Source organism: Hippopotamus amphibius, chromosome 7 (assembly GCF_030028045.1).
Source record: "Hippopotamus amphibius kiboko isolate mHipAmp2 chromosome 7, mHipAmp2.hap2, whole genome shotgun sequence".
Lineage (NCBI taxonomy): Eukaryota > Metazoa > Chordata > Mammalia > Artiodactyla > Hippopotamidae > Hippopotamus > Hippopotamus amphibius.
Genome location: NC_080192.1, coordinates 131,364,234 through 131,385,661, shown reverse-complemented (window position 1 = coordinate 131,385,661; position 21,428 = coordinate 131,364,234). Strand labels below are relative to the sequence as shown.

At 47.5% G+C, this 21,428-nt stretch overlaps 1 long non-coding RNA gene across 1 annotated transcript; it reads right to left on the bottom strand.

Moving 5' to 3' along the window:
• Window positions 1-4,419: 4,419 nt before the first annotated feature.
• On the bottom strand, window positions 4,420-6,416 carry LOC130856673 (uncharacterized). The gene is made up of 3 exons (XR_009054647.1): window positions 6,372-6,416; window positions 5,460-5,590; window positions 4,420-4,609 (listed from the first exon to the last, which is right to left on the bottom strand). It is a non-coding gene; the product is annotated as an uncharacterized LOC130856673 (long non-coding RNA).
• Window positions 6,417-21,428: the final 15,012 nt, after the last annotated feature.

Below are 21,428 nucleotides of genomic sequence, written 5' to 3'. Positions count from 1 at the left end.
ATGTTAACTGTATCTCAATAAAAGTTCAAAAAAATAAAGAACATATGGCAATTACATTGAATTTCAATATTTGAGGGTGTATAAAATTTTCCTATTTTAAAATAAATCTTTTTCAGAATTAAAAAAATGAAAATAAAAATAAAATATATAAATGAATGGCATTATATTTCTATTTTTTAGTGCTCTTCTAGACAGTATAATAAGGTAAAAGAAAAGAAAAACTCTCTAGCCATAAGAAATAAGAAGGTGCAATTATTACTCTTTGAGGATTAGAGGACTGTGTAGATGAGAAGTTATTAGACATTTTAAAAAATAATTATTTAGAAATTAATGACTACTTTCTATGCCAGCATTACACAGTTAGAGAATATAATAGAAAAATAAATCTCAAACGTCCACAAAATATATAATTTACTCAAGAATTGTACATAAAATGTAAGACATTTTTATAAATAAATAGTTTAAAATGGCTTTAATTTCTCCTTTGACAACAGTTTAGGGATGTTCTTGGAGAACACTCGTCTGCACTGATGCCCCCGACTGAGCAAGCCATTGTACTCACCTAACTGCCGGTGTGTTGTGGCTGCTGAGGACCAAATATCCACGTCCATCAAATATGGTAGAACTCACAGCATACAAGTTCGGCAATCACCTTGTTTCTGGCTCCATCTTAGGTTTTCTATCCTGATATTTCTTTGCTTAATCATCCACGCACTGCATTGTGAAACATGATACATGCATCAGTTATAATTACACACTGACTTCATGGTTTGCTTTTTTCTCCTATTTCTTTAACTTTAGGGCTGGTCCTTCTCTTTCTCTCAGATGACATTTCTCAGTCATCTTGTATCACTTTTCCAGGGACAAGCACAGTCTTTTTCTGCACCTCTGTCTTTTCATCTGAACAGATTCCCCCTTTGCATTGGAGCCATTTGAAAATGCAACTCTTAGGATTCTTAATCTTGACAAATATTGCAGGGACAGAGGGACATTTTAACCCATGACTTGTCAAGGGTAGTCACATAGTCACATCTACATGAAGGCTTAGTAAGGATGTGAGAACAATCCTTCTAAATAAGTCTTTTTATAACTTTGGATGTTTAATGTCATTTAATATAGGAGGAATTGTATACAATTTCTCTGTATTATTAATAGCTTAGGTTTAATAGACTGGAAAGGCAGGGCTGAGAGTCACGTATCCTGGACAGAAGATACAGGACTGTTCAGAGCCAACCTGAGAAAAACCCTGAAAGCCTCCAGGTCTCAGTACCTTTGCAATTTTTCTGGTTTATTATCCTGGTCTGGAGTTTGTGACTTTTTACCTCCCAGGTGAAAGACTCCTTTTAGTCCTGGAGACAAGGGCAACAGCCCCCCAGAAACCCATAGGACAATTTACAAAGGCCTGGGGATTACAGAAACTTGCATGAAATAGGGAATCTGATCTAAGGGCCATCTCAGGGAACTACTGGGAAGATATGAGGATCTAGGATGACAGGGGAGGTGTGCCACTTCTTAAGGCAAAAAGCAGTGGCAAAGTGGCTAATTTGGAGGATGAAGAGTTGACTTTGGGACATTTTTATTTTGAGGTGGAACTACCAAGTGAAGATATATTAGTAGGCATTGGATCTGGAATTCAGGAAGGACATCTGCCTATAGACACAGATATTAACAACTAGGAACCTTAGTCCAGTGGTATTTGTTATTTCTCTCCGGGAAATCACCTAGTTTTTCATTTGCAAGAGCACAGAGAGGACATATCTCAGATGACATACAGGAGATTTTAGAGGAACAGCACTGAACCTCTTTTATAATGCAGGCAGCCAGGAACTTCTGAGTGGGGTGTATCCATTTTCAATTACTACATAACAAATTATCACAAACTTAGCAGCTTTAAATAATATGCACTTATTATCTGACGATTGCTGTGGGTCAGGAGTCTGGGTGTGGCTTAGCTGGGTCCTTTGCTCAGGGTCTTGTAAGGCTGCAAATGAGGTTTTAGCCAGGCTGTGTCCTCATCCAGAAGCTTGACTGGGGAAGAACCTGACTCCAAGTTTGCTCGGGTTATTGGAAGAATTTATTTCCTTGTGGCTGTAGGACTGAGGGTCGCAGTGTTTGCTGGCTAATGGTTGGAGGCCGCACTCAGCAACTAGAGGTCACCCACCATTCAGAGAGGCCACTGTGGACTTTCCCAACCTGGCCACTTACTTCATCAAAACAGTGAATGAATGTGCTAGTAAGACGAAGTCTCATATAGTGCAATGTAATCACAGCAGTGACATCCATCACTTTTGCCATATTCAATTCGTTAGAAGCAAGACATGTCCCTCCCCCACACTCAAGGGGAAGGTATTACACAGGACACGAACAGGAGATAGGGACCACCGAGAGTCATTTACCTCAGAGTCTGTCTGCCACATGCTGTGTGGAGGGCAGAGACACTGATACAGAGTTGAAAAGCCATCTCCAAGGAGCAAACATATAGCCGTATGAGGCACAAGAACATTCACCACATATTCTTCCATAGTAAGCACATAAAAGGTACAAAAGACCACAAATTTCGGCAGTGAGATGAGGCAAGTCAGTCTGCCAGCTGCACATATTAACCACTTGTTAAATACATTCATTGATGTAATTCTGTTACGAGGGTCCCTATCATATATTTTATAAGTGCTGAGGATGAGAGGGGGGGAAGCAAAAAAGCTAGCCTGACAATAACCCTCAAAATGTATTACCTGGGATGTTCTTGGGAGGTTTGATTGGCACAGGGGTCTGAACACTGAACGGGCACAGTGATTGGCCAAAGAATATTTTGGTTGATTTATTTCCCCATTTACACACTAGGAAGAATGGAGTTGATGTGACTCTAGAAAGAGGAACTATTTGAAAACCTCTACAACTCAATAATCAAAACCTGCATAAAATATCAGATCTATGCTAGGTGCTGAGTCAGATCACAGATAACCAGTTCATCAAGAACCTGCACAGAAAGATATCTAACTGCTGAACATACGAAGCTCTGGCCTGGGTTATCCCTCCTGTGCCCTAACAAACCTCCCACCCCAGCTCCTCCCCTGGAAGAGCTGGCCGAGACTCCCCAAAGCTGTCAACATGAGGGGGTGTGCAGTTTCACCTCCATCTTTTCTCCACCAAAAGCACACCCATGACACTGCCATATGCTCACTAACACGGCATCCCAGGCAGCAGGGACCCCATTTGGGACATGAAACTGGGGACAGGGCCATTTCCTCTTGACACCTCAGAACTCATCTCCCCTCTGAAACAATGAGGACAGACATGCCCGATTCATCAGGGACCCAGCGAGCATGGCTGCAATTCTGAGACTTCAAGGATATTGGGTGGCAACAGAACCTGGTCTGCTTGAGCAACTGTCTCTGCAACACCAAACTCCGTGAGGTTGTTAACAGTGAGAAGGGACTCTCGCTTCATCACAAGCCAGCAGAGGACAAGCCAGTTTCTGCCTGTCCAAAGAAACAAGCATGTCAGAAAACCCAGCTCTCCCCAAAGGGCAGATGGGCAGCTTCTCCACCCTGCCGTCTCTCCCCTACCCCATCACAGACAGGTGACAGAGGCTACAGGAGAAAACATTCAACCAGCCAGGGCAGGTGAGGTGATACACAGAGGAGAGATGGATAAAAATTTCATTTCAAGCTTTGAAGATGTACTCTTTGGATGCTCCTTGGCCCTATATTTTGTTTATTTGTGTGTTTGTTTTCTGAAATGCAGGCTATTTGGGAATGCCATTTTGCTGAAAAAAAAAGTATGGGATTTCTAAAAGACAGCCCCAGGTATCAATTCTAGCTTCTCCACTTATTCTCTGTGCACCTTTCAACAGTACAGTCTAATCCCCTTAAATCTGTTTCCTCATCTTCTTAGAAGGGAACATTTAAAAGGTACTTAATCTCACTGAGTTATTGCCATGGGAGCATGTTGAGACCCAGCATCTCTCAGAAGCGTCCTACACTCTGTAGACTGCGGAGCTGAAGCCCGCCTGGGGCCCATCACACCCATGTTAACACTCTGCGCGCCTAGAAACGAAAACCTGTGGTGGGAAAGGGACTTGGCCAAGTTTTCTCTGAAAGAAAGATGCCACGCGGGGGTCTGCCTCCTGCCCAGGCCTGCCAGACAGGGGAGATAAGAGTTGAGAAGTAAACGTCTCTGCCTTGCCTGGGGCTGAGAGACTTGCGGTAGGGGGTGGGGGGACTGAAGAGGGTGGGCCTTAGAGCAGGTGCAGAACTGGCTGGGTGATGGGCCCCCCAGCCCAGCCAACGAGAGTTCTCATCTGACCTCCAGCCACCCTAGGTCTGTGTGACTCCGGTGGTCCCCCGCTGCTGGGCGTCTGAGTGGCCCAGCATCCCAGGCTCTCAGACTCCATTCTGAAAGAGAGAGATGGCGGCAGAGCTGGCAGAGCGACAATTTCAGCAGCTCCCGTGCAAATCAGCAGGTCTGCCTCTCTGTACTGGGGCAGCCCCATCTCTCTGTGCATCAGGAAGCTCCATGGACATATTTGTTTACTCCATTTGCCGATATGCAGTTTGCATAATATTGAATCTGGAAAGGACACTGCATCCACTGACAGGAGTTTTCCCAGCTGGAAAAAAAAAAAAAAAGGAAATAAAGAAACCAGCTTTACAGTTTTTACATTTTGGAGTAAAAATAAAGACACTGCACCACGTGCCAGGCTTTCTGATGGATGGTTCTCAGGGTGGGGAAGGCCACGTCTCAGGTCAGGCCACTCTCCCAGATCCGAAGTATTGTTGGATGGCTTTCTCGTAAACACTGTTGGCAGCTCCAGGGACGGCTCTTTTGATAAAAAGGATGTGCTGGAACGAAACGTGGGCCTCCAGCCAAGACACATTTCTTCCCATAAAACAGAAAACATGCACGTGTCAGGATGCAAGAAGCCAAGCCTCTTCGAGAGTGGAGGCACCCTCCTCCTCAGCATCCCAGGAGGATTGGGAGAACAAGGCTGAGCTGGGCTTTGACCTGAGATGCCTGGTAAGGAGCAAAGAGCTGAGGATGTATGCCAGCCCCCACCCCACCCCACCCACCCCTCCTTCGCCCAGAGCCAGGCTTTCAATCAGATGCCTTCTGCCAGCTTGCTTATATCCTCAGGTTGGTCTAAACACCTAGCTCAGACGTAAGGTATAATGAGGTCTCTCCAAATTTGCAAAAGCAAAGACGCAAAGCACAAAATCAAGGTAATGGAAGGAAGCCTGGGAGGGGTGTTCCTCACAGGCCCTGGACAGCCATTCTCCTGGATACTTTCTTTGCCCTCAGACCACACGCAGACCCCTCTCATCACAGCCCCTTCCAGCCTCCGTGGTAGGCTCTGGGGAGCTGCACAGAAGTACTGCTTTTCCAAACATCATTCCACACATGGCATGACTCCCTGCACCCTCCTCCTCAGAGAGGGGTCCTCCGGGCACCATCAGCCTCACCTGGAGGTTGGTTAGAAATGCAGAGTCTTGATGCCCAGGTGTTTCATAGGCACGTGGAAAGTTTGACAGGCACAGCCTGAGGGCTTCCTGGAGCATCCTCATAACTGGACATGTGTGCCTCCTTCAAGGTTCTGCCAGTGGAGAAGGATGGACAATCGGTGAATCATGAAGTGAAAAATTCCCTCCCTCTCGCAGCACCCCCAGGTCACAGCCTGGGTTTGGGTAAAAGGCACTTTGGACTATAGATCTCACAGCCCCCTGGACTCCAGTTTTCCCAGCCACCCAACCTCTACCATGGGGGCGCATCTGCTCACACTCTCCCCTTGACTTTCTTGGAAGAGAGAAAACTGTAGAGCTCAACTGCAGGGTGATTTAAGACATCAAATGAGAGTTTAAAAAAATCAGATCTGAGTTCTTCACTGTGAATTTTTAGCCAGAGTTTGGCTCTACCTGCTCTAGGGACAAAGGAGTCAGGTCCCACGCAGCCTGGGTGAAGTTGGAAATCAAGGGTAAGTGTGTCCCTTGGGTGGCACTGGCTGCCCGGGCCACACTGCGGGAGCCCTGGCCCAGCGTGGAGCCCGGCTCTGTCTCATCACTTGGCTCTTTCGATGCTGTTGCTCTGGTCACTGAATCTGGAGAACTTATGAGCTCATTGCTGGGCAAATCACCAAGCTCTGCAGATGACTCAACACCAAACTCCCATCAGGAGCAAAGTCGCCCTGCACAGCAGCAAGGCTCAAAAACCTGGATTCTCCCTCAACGTTCAACATGATGGTGACATAACCACCCAGCTCCCTGCGATCACTAAGCACAGCTGCAGACCTGCAGCACTTCCCCAGGAGAAGCAGGGGCTACTTTCCCTCGTGGCTTTGGCCTCGAGGACCTGGGCCATAAATATTATGAGTATCTCACCTTGCACGATGGGTGCAGCACCTGGACATGTTTGTTGTGTAGCTGGTGCTTAGTTCTTACACCCTGTAGGAACAACAGGAACAGAGTTGCATTTATTATCGACATGCTATTGATATGTGCTATAGAGAGTTTTTGCTTGGCATCGTACACATAGACTATAAATTGCAGTTTTGGCCCATCACATCCAGTTGTCATTGGTCATGCCTGGAAACTAAAGCCAGGGTGAGAAAGGGACTTGGCCAAGTTCACTGTCCAAGTTTTGTTTTGTTTTTATGGGCTGCAGCTGTCAGAGGGTTATAGCTGTTTAAATTTTTTTTCAGGTTAAAATTACTATAGCAGACTACATTGTATGAAACCATGTGGCCTTGGTTACCATTTTTCCCGTGTGTTAAGGCAGACCCAAAATGACTTCCTGAGGAGAATCTTGGTCTTACCCACAGGTACATCCTGGCTTATCTCCAAAAGGAGATACAAGAGCTTTCTATTCAGGCAGGAGTTCTTGTAAGGTGACACAATTTTGACAAGAGTGTGTTAATCTTACTCCCACCTTGGGCGACTATTAAAACATAAGGTTTTACACCTACCCACTTCCCTGCAACAGAGAATATTTGCACTCTTAGTAGTTGTCAGGGAATGTATCCTTGAACTTGGTGTCACTCAAATCTTTCAGTTCCTCTAGGTTGAGAGGAATTGTGTTTAGAGAGCATTTCCCAAGGGGGACTGTATTAGTTCAAATAATGCTAGCTGCTCTGACAGACAAATCTGGAATTCTCAGGGACCTGACACGACAGAAGTCGGTTCCCTGTGCACATCACAGTCCAGTGAAGGTTTCCTGGCTGCTGTCTTCCACCAGACCCTCAGTAGCTGGGGCTTCTTCCTTCCTGTGGCTCCGTCTCCCTCTGGGTCTGTATAGCCTTCCCTTCAGCCATCGGATGCAGAAAGGGATTGTGGAGAGAAGGCATTTACTTCCCAACCATTTCAGCCCAGAAATGACACACATCACTTCTGCTCAGTGTCAAAGCCATGTCCAGCTGCAAAGGAGTCTGGGAAAAGTACTCATGTGCGCAGGAGGGAAGGCAACAGGCTCTGGTGAACTCAAAGTGGTTCCTGCCATGGAGATGCATTGCTCTAAATCCCTTGAATTGACCCAGATTAAGCCAATCCATCCAAGAGCTGAGGATCTGGAGAGCATCAGGTGGGCTCTGCACAATAGTTTCTCTAGAGCAGCAAGGAGGTATGCCCTCAGTCTAAACAGAGCCAAGAGAGAAACACTCGGTGGGTGGGGAGATGGAGGAGGATTTCATACCGACTGGTACATGCAAGGTTCTGCTGAGGTCGGCAGCTGGGGCCTGATGAAGTTTCTCTTCAAGGGAGAAGCCAGGAGGAACCTCACTCTGAGGACATGACACAGTTTTGGTGTCACTGGTTTGTTTCCACTGTGTTTCGTCCTGTGTCTTCGCATCCTTGCCTCACAGTGTGGGTTTGAGCCAGCTCCGCTCCTGTTTGTTTTTATTTCTTGTGCTGTGACGCGTGTCACTTATTGTGCTTTCCTCTGCCTTGGCTGTTGGAAAGCTTAGACTCAGATCAATACAGCCCGTCTCTAGCAAATAGGTGAGACATTAAGGGATGTATATATTTTTTTTTTTGGGGGGGTACACCAGGTTCAATCAACTGTTTTTAAGGGATGTATATTTTGAACCAACTCACACCTGGTTCCATTCATCTTTCCTATGCTTCCATCTCCTGTGCCTCATTTTTTGTCATTTTTATGTCATCTTGCCACAATCCAGCTATCTTTGTAAACTGCATCTAGTTCATTTGAGGAACACAGTGGAACACAAGCAAATACAGGTAAATACAGGATTATCAACCAAATACAAGAGTAGCAATGATCCAGGACCTACTAGAGAAAGTTGGAGACACTGTCTTTTTCCCTTCTCTTCTTGCCAAGGTCTTGGCATTATGGGTGTGGCTGCTTCACCCATCGTGTCTCTTAATAAGCAAATCTCTTCCTCGTGCTCTGTGCAGCTCTGTGTGTGGCAGCCTTCAGGAAGGCACCTTCCCAGGTCTCAGAGCGTCCACACACTCCAGGAGGTGCCTCCTCCAATTTCTCAAGGAGATGGTAATCTCAGGTCACTCTCTTTTGTAAAGAATGACTGGTGTCACAGATGCCTCTCCCTCCCACTGGGCTTCTTCCAGGGTCCCTGCATCACAGTGCATCTTTGTACGCAACAACTGCTCTAACAGACCAACCTCTAACACTTTTCTGAGTTCCATGGACAGATTAGCCAACGGGCGGCACAGCTCATGGTGAAAAGCAAGTCTCAGAGAAACACTCCCCAAAGAACAAACAGACAAACAAAATAAAATGAAAACAGAATCATAGATCCAGAGAGCACACTGGTGGAGGCCAGAAGGGAGGTGGGTGATGGGGTGGGAGAAAATAGGCAAAGGGGATTTAGAGGTACAAACCCCGAGTTATACAATAAGTCACAGGGATGTAATACACATAAGGAATGTGGTCACTAATATTATAATAACTTAGTATGGGGACAGTTGGTTACTAGACTTATTGTGGTAATCATTATGTAATATATGCAAATGTCAAATCATTATGCAGCACACCTGAAACTAGCATAATATTGTATGTCAATTATATTCTATTACAGAGAGAGAGAGAGAAAGAGAGAGAAGCACTGTCCAATATGGTAGCCACTCACTACATGTGACCACAAAACACCTGAAATGAGGCAAGTCTGAACTGAGATGTGCTGTACGTATAAAATGCATACCAAATTTTGAAGACTTAGTACAAAAGAAAAAATTGCAACATCACATTAATAATTTTTAATATAGAACAGGGATTCTCATCTAACCTCTCACCACTAAGTCTCCGGAGGGGCACTTGCTTGGCCTGGTGCTCTGGAAAAGTCTGGGATTCATGTTAAAAGGGAGGGACTGGGGATTCTATACCTCTGCCTACAAGTTTCAGCTCCCTGTCTGAGGCACTCAGCTCTAGACTCAGCCCAGAGAACAAAGACTTCAAGGTATTATTCTCCTGTATCGTGTGGGCTTTGTTTTCAAGGACAAAAAATATTAACTTAAGGGGAAAAGTCCTTTTGAGATTTCTCTTTAGTAAAATTAAATATTACCTGGAGCAACTTCTCTTTCTCAAGTACAGAAGTTCAGTTGCCCATCCAGGCCCTCTGAATAGCAACGAAGAAAGATAAAAATATTTTCCTGTTCAGAGATGATTTCAGTTATCACAGCACTAAAGACATGGCAAATGAGCAACTGGTTTACAAATGTCTGTCCATGAAGCCTGAATATGTTGCTTAAGAGAATCTGGAAGGACCTGTTTGAGGAAGTCAATGACCAGTAGGTGAAAACGTTTTAAGTGCCCATGATAACGCTGAAGCCTGGCTTACGGAGAACACATGGAAGAGCAGGCCCTCAAACCACGTGATCAGGTGCATCTGAGACTCAGTATGCCTGTAACATAAATCTCTGTCCCTTATGCTGAGCTAGGGAGAGCCCCCAGTTCGCTGCAGCCCAAAGACGTAGCCCACCTTGAAGAGGCAAGATGCCCCAACTTCCACTCCCGACACCGTGCCTGGCCCACCTCACCTCCCTTTTGTCAATTTACCCCTTAAGCAACCAGCTTCCCAGGAAGCATAAGGCTTTCTCTCTGGGAAGCACGCACCCCTGCATCCTTCCTCAGCTGTGTACACGTCCTCACCCCTTGGCTCACAGCACAGGCCAACAACACAGTTCTTGTAAACATCATATTATACAGATGTTTCTCCTGTCATTTCTGTCCTCTTGGTCCTCTAATTTCTTAATAACAATCCTCAATGACACCTGACTCCAAGAAATCAATCCTTCCATCTCCAGAGAGGGACAAAGAGCCCCCACAAACAGAGGATTCAGTAGAAGCCACCAATGGTTCAGTTATCTTCCTAATAAGCCCATTTATTCATCAGCAGAAACTCATCCAAAGGCCCACGGACAGAAGTCAGAGGGTCAATGAACTTAGATGGGGACCATGTTTATCTTTGTTTTCACTAACCTCTAACTGAACTATAGTATTTTTCTCAATTACAAATGTGGGCAATAAACCACTGTAGTGTTAGCAATGCTATGATTTGTCAACAGTAGAAATCAGATATTTTAGTATATTATGGTTGTTGCAGGCTTCTCAAAATATTATTTGTTCCAGACATATGTCAGTTATTCAACCCATAAGTATATCTTGCTTTTTAATTGTACCATAAGTAGATCTTGCTTCTTTAATAAAGAAGCACATGTATGACTGTACCACACATCTGTCTTATTTATATTTTGATAACTGTATGTCAATATAATTAGTTTCCTTTGTAATCCTACATATTTTATTTTGTGCATTTAAAAACATTCTGAGAATGATTCCTGTCTTAATCTGGGCTGCTGTAACAAAATACCATAGACTGAATGGCTTAAACAACAAATATTGATTTCTCACAGTTTTGGAGTCTGAAAGTTCAAGATCAAGGTCAGTGTCTAGTGAGGAAACTCATACAGATGGCTACCTTCCTGTTGTACCCTCACATGGCAGAGAGAGATCATCTCTCTCACATGTCTTCTTTTTAGGGCACCAATCCCATTGGTGATTGGGATGAAGGGCTCCACCTTCATGACCTAATTACTTCCCAAAAGCCCACCTGTAAATACCATTTACACTGGGGATTAGGGCTTCAGCATATGAATTCAGGAGACACAAACATTCAGCCCATAGCAAGTCCATTGGCCTCACTAGATGCCAAAAGAGTTCATGGAAAAAAGGGAAAAGATGGTTAGCTACCCACCCGCCATGACCCCCATGAAGCATGCCCCCACCACAAAGATTCCTGTGACAACATCAGCCACAGAGTCTTCAACTGTAGCTCTCCAAGTACTTTGCAGACCTGAATTCTCCTGGTTCCTCAAGAGGTGATATATATCCACATTCACGTCAAAAGCAGGAAGCTCATTTTTTAGATTCTTTTCCCATATAGGCCATTACAGAGTATTGAGTAGAGTTCCCTGTGATATACACTAGGTCCTTATTAGTAATCTATTTTATATATAGTATTCTGTATATGTCAATCCCAATCTTCCAATTTATCCCACTTCCCCTTACCCCCTGGGAACCATAAGTTTATTTTCTACACCTATAACTCTACTTCTGTTTCGTAGATAAGTTCATTTGTAGCCTTTTTTTAGATTCCACATATAAGCAATACCAAATGATATTTGTTTTTCTCTGACCTACTTCACTCAGTATGAGAATCTAAAAAACAGTGGATACATGTATATGTATAACAGATTCACTTTGCTGTACACCTGAAACTAACACAACATTGTAAATCAACTATACCTCCCCCCTCACCAATTTTTTTTTTAAAAGCAGGAAACTCAGAGTTTAGATGCAGCACAGGGGCAGGAAGGAGGTAATGGAGAGCACTGGGAGGCCAGGAGAGCTGGTCTCTGGGGCTCCACAGCATCCGTTTTTTGGGGAGAGGAGCTGAGTGGCCTCCACCCCTACTCAGTGAAGGCCCAGCTATGCCATGTGCAGAGGTGGAAGTCAGGCAGTGCAGCCGCAAGACCACCTCCTCAGAGGCAAAGCCCAGCCGCAAACGTGTCTCCAGCCATGAGGCACCTGCTGATACCAGACAGACAGGGCAACTCTCTCAACCCTCTCAGGAAAGGAATAGGAAATTCTTTTGTGAACATCATTCCACACTGGGTGAGAGAGATTGTGAGCTGCTCAGTTCCCTACCCCTGGCACTAATTACACAAGTGCGCTGGGTTAATTTGTAGGCACGGACCATATTGCTGAGAGCACATTTTTTCTGGGTTTCAACCGCTCTACTTCTCACGTTGAAATACTTTGCTGCAACTTTTCTTTCTTTCTCTCACCTCTAAGTCTGTTTGCATGTTTTCCTTTTGCAAGTTGGGAAAAAAATTAAAAAGGGGGTTAAAAAAAAGAGAAAGGTTATTTGATCCTTTGAAGAGAGAAATCCTGCTCATGGATTTTCTGCATTGAATTCATTGGAGAGAAAAGAACGATTGAGTGAACAGAATGGGAAAGGGAGGACAAGGAAGGGCACAAGCAGCTTTGATCTCCTCCAGGTGGAGGCAGGGCAGCTGCCCCGGATATCCCAGGGCAGCCAGGCTCCCCCTCAAGCCCTTGGAGACCTTCTGCAGCCAGGCCACGCCCACCTGATTGGAGAACTCTGGGCTACAGGTTCTTCAAACAGTGCAGGAGAGGGGAGCGCGAGACTGAGCCAGAAACGCGCGTGCTCCCCTCCTGGTGCTCACCGCCTCGGGCACTTTGATCAGAGGAAGAAAAGCTGAGAACTAAGAAATCATTCTGAGCTCGAGCTGAGAGAGGGAGAGCTGATAAACCAGGGAAATACTCTTTGTAACATGAGCTTGTATTTCTTCCTGCATCTCTAGGCATAAGGAGGGAAGGCAGAATACGTGGTCCTCAATACTAGGTGATAAACGCTCAGAACTTCTGGGTCAGCTCAAGGGCTCACTCTAGCCCGAGGAAGAGAAAACACCTAACCTCTAACTCAGGGCAGCCATCGAGCTGAAAACACAGACTCTTACTGCTGCTCCCCACTCTGCAGAGCCCTCTGGAAATGCACTCCCGACTTTGGGCAGAGCCTTGATGTCAAGGGGCTGTGAGTACCATAGGGTGGTCATTTGGACTCGGTTCAGTTTAAAGAACAAAGTCCTTAGCACTTAATAAGTACCGGGCATGGTGCTAGAAAAATATGGAGCCAAAAGATGAATGGGATTTGGGGTGTCCACTGTTTATCACAGTAAACTGATAATAACTAAGTGATAAATGTTACAAAAACTGTATCCGCAAGGTCAAGGATAGAAAAGATGGAGTAGGAATGATTCATTAACTGGGACAGGTGATGTCTGGGAAGGCATCACTGCAGAGGTGATAGGCAAGTTAAGTTTTAACAAATGAATAGGAAGAAAACATGGCATGAGAGTGATCTTCTATACCAGAGAAAGAACACATGCAAAGAGGCAGAAATGTGAAATCGCAAGATGTGCTCAGCAGTCAGGGTTGTCTGGGGTCCAGCGTCTGGGAAGGTGGGGAGTCTTGATAGATGCGCCTGCAGTCAGGTCACAAAAGACCTTTGCCCCATTACACCTAGCTCTCCAGGGATTTTATCCTGGTGGAGTGATTTTAAGAAAGTAAGGTGATCAGAAGGGTGTGAGTGTGTGAACGTGTTGTGCACGTGCATCCTGGCAGCAGGCTGAATCAGAGGGGTGCAAAACATAGCGATTCCCCCTTTGGACCTGCTGAGTTTAAGGCACCTCTGGAGACACATGCAGGGAGCAGCGGGAGATGTGTTTCCATCGCTCAGGTGGGGAATCTGTGCTGAAAATGCAGATCTGGGAGCCGCCAGGCAAGTGGTGGTGGTTGAAGTCAGGGAAGAGGCAGAAACAGATGTGCGGCTGCCACCTCTGGACCCTGATTCTGCCGAGTTGCTCCCTGCTTTAGAAATTCCTAGCGTGTCAGACCTGAAAGGGTCACAGAGATTAGCCCTCACCCCCCATTTTGCAGATGAGGCGGCTGAAGCCTGGTGGCAGCTATGCCCCTCGCTCTCTGATCACTGGACTCCCACCTCTGCCTCAGCCTTGACTGGCCTGCCCACTGTGTCTAAAATGGGCCAGAGGTAGGAGGAGAAGAGAGAGACATAAGGGACTGAGGTGGCAAAGGCCAGATTTAGAGGGAGTCAATCTATGACCAAGAAGATTCGGGGAAGACAGAGGATATTAAGCAGTAGGACAAGAAGAGGGCTGCAGGTTTCCAGTGCAGTGCCTCCTTGTTCTCCACCTGGTGAACTCTCTCCCAACTCAAAGGCCGTCTCTGCCATGAAGCATCCCATCAAGCAGAGCCCAGGGTGACCTCTTCCTTCCCGAACCTACAGGAGTCCTTCTTGCATAGTGCTCCCACATTTAGCCATAAATTAGAACCCACTGTATAGCACAGAGAACTTTACTCAATACTCTGCAATGGCCTACACGGGGAAAGAATCTAAAAAAAAAAAAAAAAAAAACCAGAAGTGGAGTCATAGATGTAGAAAACAAACATATGCAGACTTCCCTGGTGGTCCAGTGGTTAAGCACCTGCCTTCCAGTGCAGGAGATGCAGCTTCAATCCCTGGTCAGGAAACTAAGATCCCTCATGCCACAGGGCAATGAAGCCCGCTCGCTGCAACAAAGAGCCCATGGGCTGCAACTGAGACCCAATGCAGCCAAATAATAAATAGATAAATAAATAGATAGATAGATAGATAGATAGATAGATAAATAAATAAATAGAAAACAAACATACGGTTACCAGAGGATGGGTGGTGGGTGGGGAGGGATAAACTGGGAGATTGGAATTGACGTACACACACTACTATATATGAAACAGATAACTAATAAGAACCTACTGTACAGCAGAGGGAACTCTACTCAACACTCTGTAATGGCCTATATGGGAATAGAATCTAAGAATAGAGAGGATGTGTGTATAACTGATTCACTTTGCTGTATACCTGAAACTAACACAACATTGTAAATCAACTATACTCCAATAAAAATTAAAAAAAAAAAAAAACTTATCCGTGGGCAGGTCTCACGTTGCTCTTAACTGTGAATAGTGGATGGATATCACTGTCTGAACCCCCAGAACTGAGCAGGGCCAGGCCTGCCACAGAGTGAGGTCTCCAAAAACAGGGTCTGGAAGAATCGATGCTCGCTGGGAGGACACAAGAGAGCAAGGCCGGCAGAACCAGATCCACGGATGAAAAACTGAGTCGAGAGAGAAGGAAAATGAGAGCAGAGCTCAAGAGAAAGCTGTGGGGCTGCCAGCCTTCAGGAGAGCCAGCCCAGCCCCCACCCCCCGCCTGCCGGAGTTATAGGCGGAGAAAACACGAATGATCTGACACCAGTCATACCAGCTCTGGCACAGGCAGGACGGGATGATCTAATAGATATTTTCCAGCCTTCGTGTGTATTATCCCCAAACAAAGTGACATGCGCTTCCCATCAGCTCCTCTCTGGTTATGAGCACTATAATTAAGCGCAAAGTACACACCCAGCTCAGTCTGCACAGAGAGGGTGGGGAAGCCATCTACGGCCCAGCAAAGCTGCCTGGCTGAGTCAGTGCAGAGTCCCAGACTCAGATTGCTGGCACTGGGACTCAGCAGTCCCGGGCTGGCCTCTGGAGATCGCAGTTCACTCAAGACCCCAGGGTGTCAAGGAGGGGGCCAGGGGCTAGGAGAGTGATGGCAGGAATCTAGCCTCTGTGCTACACTAAACGGGGGTCCTTCTCACCTTGAGTCTCCATGTTCTCACCTGGCTACTCTCCTTGTCACGTGAGCCTGTGTCCCCACGTAGTGCTTTTCCAGCCGAGGTTAGTCCAGAGCCCTCAGCAGCTACCCCTCAAACAGCAGCCATGGCTCTGGCAGGCATGGGACAAGATGTTCCTTTAGGACCCTGGCTGTCCCCAGAGCCCCCATCACCTCTGAGAAGAGGTGGCTTTGGGAATACATGTCTGGATTCCACTAGGGGCATTTAGTAAGCTTGGAATCACAGCAAGATTCCCCTCCCTGACCCAGTGCCGGCCCAGGCTGGAGGCAGTGACTTTTGTGACAGAAAACACTGAGTGCTAGGTCAGGTCTTGTCCACCCCCAAATTTTAAGGGCCCCCGCCAGGCTGCAGCAAGCAAGGAACCCAGACCAGTCAGATCCTCAGAGTGGTCCCTGATGCCCCAGCCTCCCCAAGCTGTACCTGTTGATTGGCAAGGACCCAGACCTACCCTGAGGCTTTTTTGACGCATTGCAACTGGACTTAGCACAGGACCAAACCCCTTTTCTGGCTGATTTTCCAGGAATAGATCGTATGCATCTGCTCTAGCCCTGGGCTGACCCCAGACTTTCCTGCCGAGTGTCCCCCAGGGTCTGCCTGATCTGGGCTGGCCAAGTCCAAGCCAGACTCATGGGAGGCAGAGAGAGAAGCAGAGACTGGGAGGCGTACAGCAGTCAGAGCATGAGATTCAACATCTGGAGAAATTCCCCGGGCGCTCAGGTCTCCGCTCCCGAACATCAAAAGTCACCACACGAGCAGAGCAGTGAAAACAAGAGCCAGTGGGTCTCACCAAAACCTAGAAAAGCAGCCTGGGATTGAGGAAGTTGGAGCTCAGGCGGCAAGGCCTGTGGCCCTTCCTCCCTCTCTGCATCCCTCCCCTCTCTCTATCCCACAATCACTGCCCTAGATCGCAGAGGACTTCTTGCTCCAACACAACAGTCCTGCACCTGCCAGAGGGACCTTTATAAAGTGGCTTCTTCCTGATGTCATCCACCAGCCGTAAACCACAGGGAGCTCTGCATGCGTGGGAGATAAAGCCCGCTTAGTCTGGCCTTTCTTGCCTCCCAAGGCTGCTTCTCAACTTTACCTCCAGTCTCATCCCTTACTTCCTCCTCTGCCATGCACTGCTCCCCAGCCAGCAGGACGGTCTACTTCAGCCTTCCCTCTGCCCTTCCTGAATTCCACGGAGGCCACATCCTCAATGCAATGCCCAGCCGGCCTTCTGTCTGTCGGGAAGCTCACCCTGACCTTGCTAGCTCACCCACACCCCAGTCCTGGCGCCTGGGCCCCTGCCTCTTGGGCACCTCTCAGTGGTCTTGTGAACTGTGGTCCCTAGCTCCATCTCCTCCCACTTCACAGTGCAGGGAGGCCGTGATGAGGGGTATTGCCAAGGGGGATCTCGCCACCCCTCTTACTATTGCCCAGGAGTTCCTACCCCTCTCTGACCAGAGACAGCCCACAGAGGGGACCCTACACCCTCCTGGCACATTTTTCTCCACTGTTCTTACCACCTTCTGACACAATGTTTATTGATGTAATGTGTTTAATTTATGTCTCCCCCCCCCCAAAAAAAAAAAAAAACAAAAACTCACCAATAATAGTTCTATGAGGGGAGGATTGTTTTTCTGGTTTTGTTCACAGCTCTATCCTGTGTCCAGAACAGTCTCTGGCCCATGGAAGGCAATCTATAAATATTTGTTGAGGGCTTCTCTGGTGGTGCAGTGGTTAAGAATCCACCTGCCAGTGCAGGGGACACGGGTTCAAGCCCTGGTCCGAGAAGATCCCACATGCCTCGGAGCAATGAAGCCCATGCGCCACAACTACTGGGTCTGCGCTCTAGAGCCCGCGGGCCACAACCACTGAGCCCAGGTGCTTAGAGCCCGTGCTCTGCAACAAGAGAAGCCACTGCAATGAGAAGCCCGCACACTACAGCAAAGAGCAGCCCCCGCTCGCTGCAACTAGAGAAAACCTGCACGTAGCAGTGAAGACCCAACAGAGCCAATAGATAAATAAACAAATAAAATTTATTGAAAAAAAAATTTGTTGAACCAATGAACGACCAAGTGAATGAATGATTATGTGTTAAGGACCAGCAATGCACACCCCTGTGGGTAGATTCCTGCCCTGCGAGGCCCTTGGAGAAGCCTAAGCTGAGGTGGAAGGCTCCCCGGCCTGGGGCTAAGGTCCCCTGAGAGCCGGCAGGAGCAGCTTTCCTGTCCACCACCTCCGCGTTCCCACATGTAAAATGACGGGGCTGAGAGGTGCCTGCAGCCCCGTCGGTCGGCCATCGCCTGCTGTCCACGTACTGAGATCCTGCAGACCTTTCCTGAAAACCGCCTGCAGGCCCTGCCTGCAGCCCAGCAGGCTCTAATTAGGGACGGGTCTTATCATGTTTATAATTTAATTCTCTCTGGTCAACACCACTTCAATGCCGGGCCTCTGCGGGGCGGGTCCTGCACTCACTGAGCGAGGCCACAGCACCACGTGGAAGCCCTGCTTGCCCAGGGACACAGCAGGGGCCCCCGGGCTGGGTTCCTGTCCTGGCCCTGACACCCACCACTCTCACCCTCTCCCCACTCCTCTTTCTTCTCTCCCAGAGCAGAGTTGCTGGCCCTTTCTTTCTCTGCCCTCACCAAGCTGCCGCAAAGAGTCGAGACAGGCACTCTGCACTTGCTTGTTCATCCAGGTCCTCCGTGGGGGCACCGACATCCCATCCACCTACAGGACTGGAATATTTTTCATCTTGAGGTTTATATTGCTATCTCTACTGTGAAGCCCATGTCCTCGCCAGATTAAACTGAAACTTCTTCCCAAAGAGCACTGTCCTAGGAGGAGGTGGCCCTCCCCACAAATGTCTCTGTGAAGGGGGTGGGGACCAGAGCTGAGGCCTCCAAGGGCAGGAGGCAAGATTTAACCTGGAAACAGGAGGAAGGCTGGAGTGAATTCAGGCAGGATGAAAGGTTTGAACAAGGCTCCAGGGAGACACCTTTCTGAGCTGGAAGATCTTTGACATGGGGCTGCAGCGTCCTCCTTTGGAATGTCCGTACTGGCATATAAAGGACTCTTCAGGGGTCCTGGCCCACATTTTAAGCTGGAGAAAAGGACACGGTGTCAAGGCCAAGAGGCAGCTTAGGAAGAGTGTTAGCATGAGCAGGGATGCTCTAAATGAGACCGCCTGGGACCCAACCTGGCAGTACCACCACCTACTGGCTAGGTAGCTGCTCAGTTTCTTATCTCTCTCCACCTGAAAACAGGACTAACAAGAGGACCTCATAGGATTGCTATGGCAGTTAAATGTCTAATTACGAATAAAGTCTTAGGGCAGTGCCTAGGACAGAATAAGCACTCAATACATGTCTGCTATAATAATAATAATTACTATTATTATTAATAAATTATTATCATTATTATATATCCCTCCAAAGCACCATTGCCACACATCACCACCAGCACCACCACTCAAGACATCCCAAATTATCAACACATAGAACCTCAACACACATCCTCTGGCCTCCTCTGAGCTCCTCCTCAGTAGAAATTGTGCAGCTCCCTCTGAGGGGCCCCATTCCAGTTCCCAGGGCAGCAGAACCCCCCGGCTGCCTGAGGTCCCCGCTCTCCTGTAATCATGAGAAATCACAAGGCGGTCTCCTCAGAAGAAATCAGTCTGCCCCACGGAAGAGGAGACGCCCCCTGGCGACAGACTTTGGAAGTTCCCAGGCAGCAGATCTGGGTAGAGGGGGCGGATCTGGCTCCCCCTGGGGGCAGTGAGGGGGATGTAGAGTCCTTCCCTGGCCCCCTGGACTGCTCAGCTCACCCATTTCCTCTCCACCTTCCCCATCTGCCACCTCCTCCTTCTCTCCAGAAGCTGAGGTTAGAGCCCCACGGCCAGAGCACCAGCAGTCTGTCCAGACCAATCAAAATCTGCCTCTTCAGCTGCAGAGAACAAACATACGGACACCAAGTGGGCAAAGCGGGGAGGGTTGGGGGGGAATGAACTGGGAGATTGGGATACCAAATTGTACACTCTAAATATATGCAGTTTATTGTATTATGTTAACTGTATCTCAATAAAAGTTCTTTAAAAAAAAAAAAGGAATCTGCCTCTTACGGGGGAGACCCACTACCCATCTCCAGCCTCTAGTTCAGACAATGATTTCAGCTGCCAAAAATAATTCATGCAAATCGGGGCCAAACTGAAAATCTGTTCCTCACTTCTTCTGGTGCCTAGGGTCCCTCGCTGGGGAATTTTTAAATGGCTCAGCTCATCTGAAGCCAAAGAAGAGAGAGGAGACAGATGGAATCATGCATTTTTACAGAGATTCTTCAGAATTGTCCTTGTGGAAACCCCCTCTGCCCATCCATGCTGCAGTGGGGAAGTCTCATTCCATGACCTACTCTTACTAAAGATATTTCTCCCCGCACCTGACAGCTCGGGCATGTTTCTGTGGGGACTCACTTGCACAGCGGCCTTCAGGAGGGATGTTTCTCACACAGCTAGCTCGGAAAAATCCAAGGCTTGCTTGCCAAAATAAAAGCAACCTTTTTGCTGCACAACAGAATGCAAGAGCATCGGTTTTAACAAGAAAATGTCCACTGGTAGAGGGACTTCTTGTCAATAAAAACCAACTCCATGCAAGTGAAAAAAGTGAGAGTGAGCCAGGCTCCACCCAACACCCTTGTCTCATTTCTGCATGGAAGGTCCAATTTAAAGAGTCCCTGGGATTCCCTTGGCATGAGCCCCTCTGGGTAGAGTCTTGTGGGCATGGAACTTGGTTGCAGAATTTGACTCAATGTCTAGCCCTCAAATACCCTGCAAAGGGAGCCTGACTCTCAAAGGCTGCCCTCGGACTACGATCACTCAGCAAAGCCCCAGCTCTGCTCAGGGTGGTAGCCAGGGGGCTCCAGAGAAAAAAAAGGCTCTAAGTAGATGTATGGAGAGAAAAGATTTATTTTAAGGAATGGGCTCATGGGGCTGTGGGGGGTTGGCAAGTGCGAAATCCGTAAGGCAGGCTGGAAGGCTGATAATTAAGAATGGATGCTTCAGTCTTGAGTCTGAATTCTGCAGGGCAGCAGGCTGGAAACACAGTCAGGCTGTCAATGTGACAGTCTTGAGGAGAATCCCTTCTTCTGAAAACCTCGGTCTTTGATCTTAAGGCCTTACCTGATTAGGTGAGGCCCACCCACATTATGGACAGTAATCTGCTTTACTCAAAGTCTACTGATTTAAATGTTAATCACATCTGAAAAAATACCTTCACTGAAACACCTGACCAAACAACTGGGCACCATAGCTCAGCCAGCATGACACATCAAGTAACCATCATATTCAGCATACTCTGCTCTCTGACCATCCCACATAGACAATCTGCCCACCTATACCTCTGACAGTGCCTGCTCCTTCTCCTTGGGCTTACGTGCTCATCAGCAGCTCTGTGCTTTATCAAGCTGCCCCCCTCTTCCCACTGAAAAGCACCCACCCCCATCCCAGCCCTCTTCCAACTCTTCCTTCCTCCTCCAAGACCCAACTCCAGTCTCACTTCCTTGCTGGAGTCTTCCCTGGCCTTTCTAGGCCACACGAGTCTCCCTCAGGACTCCCGAATCCCCAGGTGTCCATAGCATAAACCCAGCCTTTGATCACACACCTCCTGA